We start from the raw sequence: 12435 nt of genomic DNA, 5'->3' as shown, positions 1-12435 counted from the left end.
TTTTGCAGATGATTAATAGATAAATTACTCACGTCCAGCAGTTTATTTTAGAATTTTTGGGGTTCCAGATCTTGCGCTAGCTACAGATTACTACGGACTATTCTGTTTTTGACAGATTCTGTTTTTCGTGTGTTGTTTGGTTATTTTGATGAATCCATGGCTAGTAAAATAGTTTATAAACCATAGAGAAGTTGGAATACAGTAGGTATAACACCCATATAAATAAATAATGAGTTCATTACAGTATCTTGAAGTGATCTTTTATTCTCTTCCGCTAACGGAGCTCACGAGATTTTCTACTTTAAGTTTTGTGTTGTGAAGTTTTCAAGTTTTGGGTAAAGATTTGATGGATTATGGAACAAGGAGTGGAAAGAGACTAAGCTTAGGGATGCCCATGGCACCCCCAATATAATCTAAGGACACCTAAAAGCCAAAGCTTGGGGATGCCCCGGAAGGCATCCCCTCTTTCGTCTACTTCTATCGGTAACTTTACTTGGAGCTATATTTTTATTTACCACATGATATGTGTTTTGCTTGGAGCGTATTGTATTATTTTAGTATTTTCTTGTTAGTTTTCCACAATAATCCTTGATGTACACACCTTTTGAGAGAGCCATACATGATTTGGAATTTGTTAGAATACTCTATGTGCTTCGCTTATATCTTTTGAGTTATATAATTTTTCTCTAGTGCTTCACTTATATCTTTTAGAGCACAGTGGTGGATTTGTTTTATAGAAACTATTGATCTCTCATGCTTCACTTAGATTATTTTGAGAGTCTTAAGAGCATGGTAATTTGCTTAAAATCCTAATATGCTTGGTATGCAAGATTAATAATAAAACTCTCTTATGAGTGTGTTGAATACTATGATAAGTTTGATACTTGATAATTGTTTTGAGATATGGAGATGGTGATATTAAAGTCATGCTAGTTGAGTAATTGTGAATTTGAGAAATACTTGTGTTGAACCTTGTAATTCTCGTAGCATGCATGTATGGTGAACCGTTATGTGATGAAGTCTGAGCATGATTTATTTATTGATTGTCTTCCTTATGAGTGGCGGTTGGGGACGAGCGATGGTATTTTCCTACCAATCTATCCCCCTAGGAGCATGCGCGTAATACTTTGCTTTGATAACTTGTAGATTTTTGCAATAAGTATATGAGTTCTTTATGACTAATGTTGAGTCCATGGATTATACACACTCTCACCCTTGCACCTTTTGCTAGCCTCTCTAATACCGCACACCTTTCGCCGGTATCATACACCTACCATATACCTTCCTCAAAACAGCCACCATACCTACCTATTATGGCATTTCCATAGCCATTCCGAGATATATTGCCATGAAACTTTCCACCGTTCTGTTTATGATCATGTAGTTGACATAGTATTTGTGGCAAAGCCACCATTCATAATCCTTTCATACTTGTCACTCATGCATCATTGCATATCCCGGTACACCACCGGAGGCATTCACATAGAGTCATATTTTGTTCTAAGTATCGAGTTGTAATTGTTGAGTTGTAAGAAAAATAAAAGTGTGATGGTCATCATTATTAGAGCATTGTCCCAAGTGAGGAAAGGATGATGGAGACTATGATTCCCCCACAAGTCGGGATGAGGCTCCGGACGAAAAATAAAAAAAGAGGCCAAAGAAGTCCAAATAAAAAAGAAAGAAAAGAGGGCATAAAAAAAGAGAAAAGGCCCAAATAAAAAAAAATACAAAAATGAGAGAAAAAGAGAGAAGGGACAATGTTACTATCCTTTTACCACACTTGTGCTTCAAAGTAGCACCATGATCTTCATAGTATAGAGTCTCTCATGTTATCACTTTCATATACTAGCGGAAATCTTTCATTACAGAACTTGGCTTGTATATTCCAATAATGGGCTTCCTCAAATTGCCCTAGGTCTTCATGAGCAAGCAAGTTGGATGCACACCCACTTAGTTTCTTTTTGAGCTTTCATATACTTATAGCTCTAGTGCATCCGTTGCATGGCAATCCCTACTCACTCACATTAATATCTATTGATGGGCATCTCCATAGCCCATTGATACGCCTAGTTGATGTGAGACTATGTTCTTCCTTTTTGTCTTCTCCACAACCACCACTCTATTCCACCTATAGTGCTATATCCAAGGCTCACGCTCATGCATTGTGTGAAAATTGAATTTTTTTTAGAATGTCAAAAGTATGAAACAATTGCTTGGCTTTTCATCGGGGTTGTGCATGATTTAAATATTTTGTGTGGTGAAGATAGAGCATAGCCAGACTATATGATTTTGTAGGGATAACTTTCTTTAGCCATGTTATTTTGAGAAGACATAATTGCTTTGTTAGTATGCTTAAAGTGTTATTATTTTCTATGTCAATATGAACTTTTGTCTTGAATCTTTCGGATCTGAATATTCATACCACAATTAAGAAGAATTACATTAAAATTATGCCAAGTAGCACTCCACATAAAAAATTCTGTTTTTATCATTTACCTACTCGAGGACGAGCAGGAATTAAGCTTGGGGATGCTTGATACGTCTCCAACGTATCTATAATTTTTGATTGCTCCATGCTATATTATCTACTGTTTTGGACATTATTGGGCTTTATTATCCACTTTTATATTATTTTTGGGACTAACCTATTAACCGGAGGCCCAGCCCAGAATTGCTTTTTTTGCCTGTTTTAGGGTTTCGAAGAAAAGGAATATCAAACGGAGTCCAAACGGAATGAAACCTTCAGGAACGTGATTTTCTCATCGAATACAACTCACGAGACTTGGACCCTACGTCAAGGAACGTAACAGGAGGCCACGAGGTAGGGGGCGCGCCCTACCCTACCAGGCGCGCCCCCACCCTCGTGGGCCCCCTGTTGCTCCACCGATGTACTTCTTCCTCCTATATATACCCACGTACCCCCAAATGATCAGATACGGAGCCAAAAACCTAATTCCACCGCCGCAACTTTCTGTATCCACGAGATCCCATCTTGGGGCCTGTTCCGGCGCTCCGCCGGAGGGGACATCGATCACGGAGGGCTTCTACATCAACACCATAGCCTCTTCGATGAAGTGTGAGTAGTTTACTTCAGACCTACGGGGCCATAGTTAGTAGCTAGATGGCTTCTTCTCTCTTTTTGGATCTCAATACAATGTTCTCCCCCTCTCTTGTGGAGATCTATTCGATGTAATCTTCTTTTTGCGGTGTGTTTGTTGAGACCGATGAATTGTGGGTTTATGATCAAGTCTATCTATGAATAATATTTGAATCTTCTCTGAATTCTTTTATGTATGATTGGTTATCTTTGCAAATCTCTTCGAATTATCAGTTTGATTGGCCTACTAGATTGATCTTTCTTGTAATGGGAGAAGTGCTTAGCTTTGGGTTCAAACTTGCGGTGTCCTTTCCCGGTGACAGTAAGGGCACCAAGGCACGTATTGTATTGTTGCCATCGAGGATAACAAGATGGGGTTTTCTTCATATTGCATGAGTCTATCCCTCTACATCATGTCATCTTGCTTAAGGCGTTACTCTGGTTTTACATAATACTCTAGATGGATGCTGGATAGCGGTCGATGAGTGAGTAATTGTAGTAGATGCAGCCAGGAGTCGGTCTACTTCTCTCGGACGTGATGCCTATATACATGATCATACCTAGATATTCTCATAACTATGCTCAATTCTGTCAATTGCTCAACAGTAATTTGTTCACCAACCGTAGAATACTTATGCTCTCGAGAGAAGCCACTAGTGAAACCTAAGGCCCCCGGGTCTATCTTTATCATATTAATCTCGTATTACTTTGCTATTTACTTTGCATCTTTATCATAAAAAAACCAAAAATATTATCTTATCATGAAGATACAAGATTGAAGACTTCGTCCCGTGTCCGGATGGGACTCTACTTGGCGTGGAAGGCAAGCTAGGCAATACGGATATGTATATCTCCTCCTTTGTAACCGACCTTGTGTAACCCTAGCCCCCTCCGGTGTCTATATAAACCAGAGGGTTTTAGTCTGTAGGACAACATACAATCATACCATAGGCTAGCTTCTAGGGTTTAGCCTCTCCGATCTCGTGGTAGATCAACTCTTGTACTACTCATATTATCAAGAATAATCAAGCAGGACGTAGGGTTTTACCTCCATCAAGAGGGCCCGAACCTGGGTAAAACATCGTGTCCCCTGCCTCCTGTTACCATCCACCTTAGACGCACAGTTCGGGACCCCCTACCCGAGATCCGCCGGTTTTGACACCGACATTGGTGCTTTCATTGAGAGTTCCTCTGTGTCGTTGCCGTTAGGCTTGATGGGTCCTTCGATCATCAATAGCGATGCAGTCCAGGGTGAGACTTTTCTCCCCGGACAGATCTTTGTATTCGGCGGCTTTGCACTGCGGGCCAACTCGCTTGGCCATCTGGAGCAGATCGAGAGTTACGCCCCTGGTCATCAGGTCAGGTTTGGAAGCTTAAACTACACGGCCGATATCCGTGGAGACTTGATCTTCGACGGATTCGAGCCCCTTCCTTCTGCGCCACACGGTCACGATGAGTACGATTTAGCTCTACCATCGGATAGTGTTTAGGAGATCGCACCGGCAATCGCTCCGACCCTCAATTCGGAACTAGTTGCGCCATCCATGGACGGGTGGATAGACCCCGCCACGGAGGCCGTATCCTCAGCGGCGATCGAGCCGAATATCGACCTTACCCTTCACGAGAGCCGTGTTGCCAAACTGTTGGATCCCTCCCCGGCCACGGACTCCAAACCGCCTGCGCCCGTGCCTATCGAATCCGATTGGGCGCCGATCATGGAGTTTACCTCTGCGGATATTTTTCAGCACTCGCCCTTCGGCGACATACTAAACTCATTAAGGTCTCTCTCCTTGTCAGGAGAATCCCGGCCGAACTATGTCCAGCAAGATTGGGATGCGGATGACGCAGAAATTAGCCGCCCACCCACCACCCACTTAGTAGCCACTATCGTTGACTTAACCGACATACTTGACTTCGACTCCGAAGACATCGATGGTATGGACGATGATGCGAGAGACGAAGAGGAACCACTGCCCACAGGGCACTGGACAGCCAGCTCATCATATGATATATACAAGGTGGACACACCCAAAGAAGGCAATGGCGATGAGACAGCGGATCGGATGACCCCTCCAAGAAGCAACCCAAGCGCCGGTGTCAGCGGCGCCACTCTAAGTCTCGCCAAAGCAAAAGCGGTGACCCCGGCACAGGAGATAATAGCACTCCGGACAGTGCCGAAGACGACAACAATCCCCTCCAGCAAGATTTAGGCCAGGAGGATGGAGAAGCCAACCCTCCAGAGAGAGAGCGGTAGATGGAGAGGCGAAGGATGATAATTACATGCCTCCCTCCGAAGAGGAGGCAAGCCTCGACGATGAAGAATTCATCGTGCCTGAGGATCCCGTCGAACAAGAGCGCTTCAAGCGCCGGCTTATAGCCACGGCAAATAGCCTTAAGAAAAAGCAACAACAGCTTCAAGCTGATCAAGATTTGCTAGCTGACAGATGGACTGAAGTCCTTGCGGCCGAGGAATATAAACTCGAACGCCCCTCCAAGAGTTACCCAAAGCGTAGGTTGCTACCCCTACTGGAGGAGGAAGCACTCAAACCTACATCTCTAGCATATGATGCGGCTGACCGGCCACCTCGTGGCCGCGACAGAGAGGCATTTCAGCCAAAAACTCAGCCTGCACCCCGACGCCACTCAAATAAAAATGACAAGGCACGGGGAAACACGCTAGACCTGCGAGACATATTGGAGGACAAAGCAAAACATGCAAGATCGATCTACGGATCACGAGGGCGCGCCACTATGCGAGACGATAACCGTCACACCGGATAGAGTAAAAGTAAATCCGGCCGGGCCGACCACAGCGGGCAAGACTCATTTGAGCTGCGTCGCGATATAGCCCAGTACAGAGGCGCCGCACACCCCCTATGCTTCACAGACGAAGTGATGGATCACCAAATCCCAAAAGGTTTCAAACCGGTAAATATCGAGTCATACGACGGCACAACAGATCCTGCGGTATGGATCGAGGATTTCCTTTGCACATCCACATGGCCCGCGGTGATGATCTACACGCCATCAAATACCTCCCACTCAAGCTCAAAGGACCAGCTCGACATTGGCTCAACAGCCTGCCAGCAGAATCCATTGGCTGTTGGGAAGATCTGGAAGCCACATTCCTCGACAACTTTAAGGGCACATATGTGCGACCACCGGATGTCGATGACTTGAGCCACATAATTCAGCAGCCAGAGGAATTGGCCAGGCAATTCTGGACACGGTTCCTAACAAAGAAAAATCAAATCATCGACTGTCCGGATGCAGAGGCCCTAGCAGCTTTTAAGCACAACATCTGCGACGAGTGGCTCGCCTGGCACCTTGGCCAGGAAAAGCCGAAATCCATGGCAGCCCTCACGGCACTCATGACCCGCTTTTGCGCGGGAGAAGACAGCTGGCTGGCTCGCAGCACTAACATATCAAAGAATCATGTTACTTCGGATACCAAGGATGGCAATGGCAGGTCACGTCGCAACAAACACAAGCGCTGCATTAACAGCGACAGTACCGAGGATACGACAGTCAATGCCGGATTCAAAGGCTCTAAACCTAGTCATCGGAAAAAGCTATTCAAAAGAAGCACTCCGGGCCCGTCCATTTTGGACCGTATACTCGACCGCTCATGTCAAATACACGGCACCACCAACAAGCCAGCCAACCACACCAATAGGGATTGTTGTGTGTTCAAGAAGGCTGGCAAGTTAAATGCCAAAAACAAAGATAAGTGGTCACATAGCGATGACGAGGAGGAGCCCCGGCAGCCGAACACCGGAGTACAGAAGAGGTTCCTCCCACAAGTGCAGACGATGGACATGATATACGCAACCCACATCCCCAAGAGGGAGCGAAAGCGTGCGCTAAGGGACGTATATGTGTTGGAGCCAGTCGCCCCAAAGATCAACCCATGGTCCTCTTGTCCAATCACCTTCGATCGCAGGGACCACCCCACTAGTATCCGTCATGGCGGATTCGCCGCACTGGTCCTAGACCCAGTCATTGATGGATTTCACCTCACTCGAGTCCTCACGGATGGCGGCAGCAGCCTGAACCTGCTTTACCAGGACACAATGCACAAAAATGGGTATAGACCCCTCAAGGATCAAACCCACAAAAACGACCTTCAAAGGCGTCATACCAGGTGTAGAGGCCCATTGCACAGGCTCAGTCACACTGGAAGTGGTCTTCGAATTCCCGAATAACTTCTGAAGCGAAGAGTTAATCTTCGATATAGTCCCGTTCCGCAGTGGCTATCATACACTGGAGGTACCGCATTATGCATACCTCAAGCTCAAGATGCCAGGACCTCGGGAGGTCATCACAGTTAATGGAAACACAGAGCGCTCTCTCCGCACGAAGGAGCACACTGCGGCCCTCGCAGCAGAAGCGCAAAGCAGCCTCTTAAGGCAATCCACTAGTTCGGCGATTAAGGACCCAGACAACTTCAAGCGCGCCCGGAGTAATCGGCAACAAGACCACCTGGCATGTTCCGAGCTCGCATAGCAATGCGGCGCCCACCCTGGTCCCAGCCAAACCTCGAAATCCATGCCACGCGTACATAATTATGCATTAAAAATACCATGGGCACAGGTGGGGAGGGGGGGCACGGCTACGGCACGCCCCAAGATGCGGCTCAACCGCAATAGGGGCTTCCCGCTTTGTTATTTTTTTCTCTTTCAGGACTTTAATCTATGGAAACCCTGTCCGGCAGCATGATTGCCGGACACATGATGCAGCAACCAAGGAGGCAGAAAGCTACGTCGCACCACGGAACTCCCAGGTGGATTATGATGATGAGTGAAATACTTGCTTTAATACCAACTTTTTGCTTATCAAATAGTCCAAATTTTTGCTTATCACACTACTTGTATCATTCTGCTTTAATGCACCTTTTTGAATAAACAATGCATAGCACTAAGACTATTATTGCATTCTTCTTTATATATATATATATATGTTCATTCATGACATCCAGCACTCGTACACTCTGGTACGGCCAATACGCTAGGGGCTTAAGCATACCCCATAATACGACGTGAGAAGTCCGAACACTTTCGATAGTGCGGCACTCCGAACTTATAGCATTATATGCGTCAGCTCCGAATCATGTCTTGGGTCGATAGTTGGGTTTGCCCGGCTCCCATGTTTTGGTACCTTACGTTCCGCTATATCGGCTAAGGTAGCACTGGGAGAACTACTACGATTGTGCCCCGGTTCTGCTGGACTAAGCACCTCAGTAGAGAAAGCTAAAACTGACTGTCATGATAAGGCGACAGACTGGTCGCTGTTCGAGAGGTTTCGAGTCCCTAAAGACTTATGCCGCTTAGAGCGAGGAGTCGGCTTTGTCCGGCTTAAGGCGTGTATAGCGCCCCGAATTTGGCCTTCCGAATACTAGGGGCTTCGCCAAAATTTAAAATTATGGAATTCTATGGCTAAATGAGAGTGATAAAGCATTATAGTCCAATTGCCTTGTTTGTCGTGCTGAGCACCTCCCTCGAAGGACCCAAAAATGGGAACAAGAGTGCTCAGGTTTATCCCGAACACCCCAGCACTCGTGGCATGGGGGCAGAAGCCGACGACTAGCCATCTCTCAGATTTGATAAACAGCCGAACAGAAGGTAATATTTTAAATTCAAATAAGCGTTGCATAGAGCATATGAACAAGTTTTCATAGTACAGGATCACACGAGCAAGTTCATTCAAATATTACATCTTTCGCACACTCGTCCGCTACAAGACGGGCACCCTTCAGGACACCCTCATAATACATCTCGGGCTGGTGATGCTCCTTGCCCTGCGGCGGACTCTCCTTCACCAGCTTCACGGTGTCCATCTTGGCCCAATGCACCTTTGCACGGGCGAAAGCCCGGCGTGCACCTTTGATGCAGACGGACCGCTTGATGACTTCCAGCCATGGGCAGGCATCCACAAGCCACCCCAGGCCGAAGTAGCTGTTGGGAAGGGCGCCGCCAGGCCACATCCGAACTATCAAGCCCTTCATGGCTTGTTCGGCCACCTTGTGCAGCTCGACCAGTTATTTCAGCTGGTCGCTCATAGGCATCGGGTGTTTGGTCCCAGTATATTGAGACCAGAACAGCTTCTCCGTGGAGCTTCCCTCCTCGGCCTAGTAAAACTTTGCGGCATCCGACACGCTGCGGGGCAAATCTGCGAATGCTCCTGGAGAGCTCCGGACTCGGGTAAGTTACAAGTAATTTACTTTCACATGCTTGCTTTGCATATTGAATTCCTTACCCGCCGCTATCTTCCTCATCGCCTCAATCTCCTGGAGGCCTTTTGGGCTTCATCCTTGGCACTCTTTGCGCTCTCAAGGGCCGCGGCAAGCTCAGACTCTTGGGTCTTCGAGTCAAGCTCCAACGCCTCGTGCTTCATCACGAGAGCTTAGAGCTCTTGCTGCACCTCGCCCACCCGGGCCACTTGCTTTTCCCGCTCGATGCGCCCTTGGGCCGCTTTGTTTTCGGCCTCGGACAACTCTTGCTTCAGGGTCGCCACTTCGGTCATGGCCCCTGCCAATTCATGATGATCCTGTCATTTTGCAATCGCATCTTTTTTGTATATATCTATAGATAAGGTATTACTCACCTTTGTTCTCCTCGAGCTGCCTCTTGGCAAGGCCGAGCTCTTTCTCGGACCCCTCGAGGTCCTGCTTCAGTGCGGCGACCTCTGCAGTCAGTGCGGCAGAGGTCAACAGCGAAGCCTGCATACGCATATAGACATACTTATATTAGACTGCTGCATATATTATTTGATCATCTATTCGGCTTTTCTTTGTGAACACCAAACAGAGCATCAGGGGCTACTGTCTATGCGGTAATATTTTTCCTATATTTTAAATACTTACCTCAAAGCCTGTTAGAAGGCTGGCACAGACTTCAGTGAGTCCGCTCTTGGAGGACTAAACCTTCTTGATCACCGCACTCATATTAGTGTGGTGCTCTTCGTCGATGGAAGCGCCGTGAAGCGCCCCCAGCAGGTTGTCCGGTACCTCTGGATGGACAGAGGTCACTGGCACGGGCGTCTTACCCCTTTTGGAAGGGGGCCGCTTGCCCGAGTCTGGAACCACCGGAGGTTCCGGTGCGGTGTTCGGCTGAGAGCCGAACTTGGAGCCCTCGGGAGCCTTGCTCCCTTTTCTCCTGCAATCCGGAAGGTCGCCTTGAGGCGCCTCCGGGACTGTCTCCCCCCGGCTCAGTGCCCCTTGAGACAATACCTCGGCATTGTCCGTAGGGCAAGGGGAGGAGGCGGTCCGAAGTGGATCGCAATCCATATCCGACGAATCCAAGGAGCCGTCCGACGAGGATATGTCGATACAGGCTTGGGGAGGTCTGCATAATCATATTCGGCGTCAGGAGAAGCAGTGCGACAAAGGTATGCTATGAGTTACTCTGGTATCCGAATACTTACGACTTTGCCGGGGGCTTGGCCCTGAGTAGCCACTCATCTTCGCCTTCGGCGACGGTGGTGGAGCAGTCCGGAAGGAGAGTCCTTCCTTTCTTGTACCCTTCGGCCTCCCCGGTTGGGGCGGCCTTCCTTTTCTTGTCTCCCCCGGCTGGTGGGGGAGCATCTTCATCTTCCTCCTCATCTTCATGGGAGGAGTGCGTCGCGGAGTTATCGGATGATGAGTCCGATACCGCCTGGCGCCGGGAACTCTTTCAGGTTCCCGTGGCCTTCTTCTTGGTCTTCTCCGACACCTTATATGGAGTCGGAGTCAGCATCTCCGTGAGGAGAGCGTCCGCAGTGTCTTCGGCCAGAGGGGCCGGACAGTCAATCTGCTCCGATGCCTCCACCCAGTCCTGTCAAAGGCATGGGAGCTCATACACCGCACGTGGTTAAGCTATGGGAAGTAAATATCCTACCAGATGTACAGAACTTACCGGATTCGCAGGGCGCTTCGCGCTTAGCCCGCGGTCCTCGGTGAGAGAGGGAGGGAGCTCGGCGCCCTTGAACAGCACCCTCCAGACGTCTTTGTGCATCGTGTCGAAAATCTCGCTTAGAGTCTGGTGCCGGGTTGGGTCGAACTCCCATAAGTTGAAATCCCGTTGTTGACACAGGAGGATCCGGCGGAAGAGCATGACCTGGACTATGTTGACAAGCTTAAGTTTCTTGCTTGTCATGTTCCAGATACACTTCTGGAGTCCGTCCAGCTCCACCGATGAACCCCAGGACAGGCCCTTCTCCTTCCAGGAAGTGAGCCGCATGGGGATTCCGGATCGAAACTCGGGGGCCACCACCCAGTTGGTGTCGCGTGGCTCGGTGATGTAGAACCACCCCAATTGCCACCCCTTTACAGTCTCCACGAAGGAGCCCTCGAGCCATGCAACGTTGGGCATTTTTCCCACCATGGCTCCGCCGCATTCCGCTTGTTGCCGCCCACCACCTTCGGCTTGATATTGAAGGTCTTCAGCCACAGGTCGAAGTGGGGCCGGATGCGGAGGAACGCCTCGCACACGACGATGAACGCCGAGATGTTGAGGATGAAGTTCGGGGCCAGATCATGAAAGTCCAGCCCATAATAGAACATTAGGCCGTGGACAAATGGATGAAGGGGAAACCCTAGTCCGCAGACGAAGTGGGGGAGGAAGACCACCCTCTCGTGAGGTTCTGGGGTAGGGATGACCTGCCCCGCGGCTGGCAGCCGGTGCGCGATGTCCGCGGCTAAGTATCCGGCTCCACGCAACTTTTTGATGTGCCCCTCCCTGACGGAGGAGGCCATCCACTTGCCTCCCGCTCCGGACATGTTTTGGAGAGAGTTGAGGAGGAGGATGCGGACTTGGGCGCTCGAGCTAGAGTGCGCAAGAATGGATGAGCAAGGAGGAAGAAGGCGTGGGTAGGAAAAGGTGAGATCTTATCCCTTTATAAGGGCGGACTAAATTATGCACCCCCACTTGCCGGGTAAAAATCTCTTATCCCCCAAGCGCTGTAATTGATGGCGCGTTTGGGTTACCCACGTCCGTATTGATGAGAATCCCGTAATAAGGGGAACATGATCTCTGCTTTGACAAGACGTGTCAAGAAACCGCCTCGCGTTATGTGCGGGGCTGGTTAAGAAAAAACAGTTCGAATAATTACCGGACCAGGGCATGATGTCAGGCTGCCAAAACGTGTCAGCAGATTAGATTTGTGGAAATATTATTCTCTCTATGGTGGTATGTGGAAACTTATTTCGCAGGGTCGGACACTATCCTTATATTCAAATTCTTCCGTGGTGTATTCGGAGGAGGAACCCGCCTTGCAATGCCGAAGACAACACTGTGCGCCGGACTCATTGTCATTGAAGCCTGGTTCAGGGGCTACTGAGGGAGTCCTGGATTAGGGGGTCT

Source organism: Triticum urartu, chromosome 5A (genome assembly GCF_056163025.1).
Source record: "Triticum urartu cultivar PI428250 chromosome 5A, HENAU_Tu73, whole genome shotgun sequence".
NCBI lineage: Eukaryota > Viridiplantae > Streptophyta > Magnoliopsida > Poales > Poaceae > Triticum > Triticum urartu.
The sequence above is the reverse complement of the archived record's forward strand: the minus strand, read 5'-3'. Positions refer to the sequence as shown.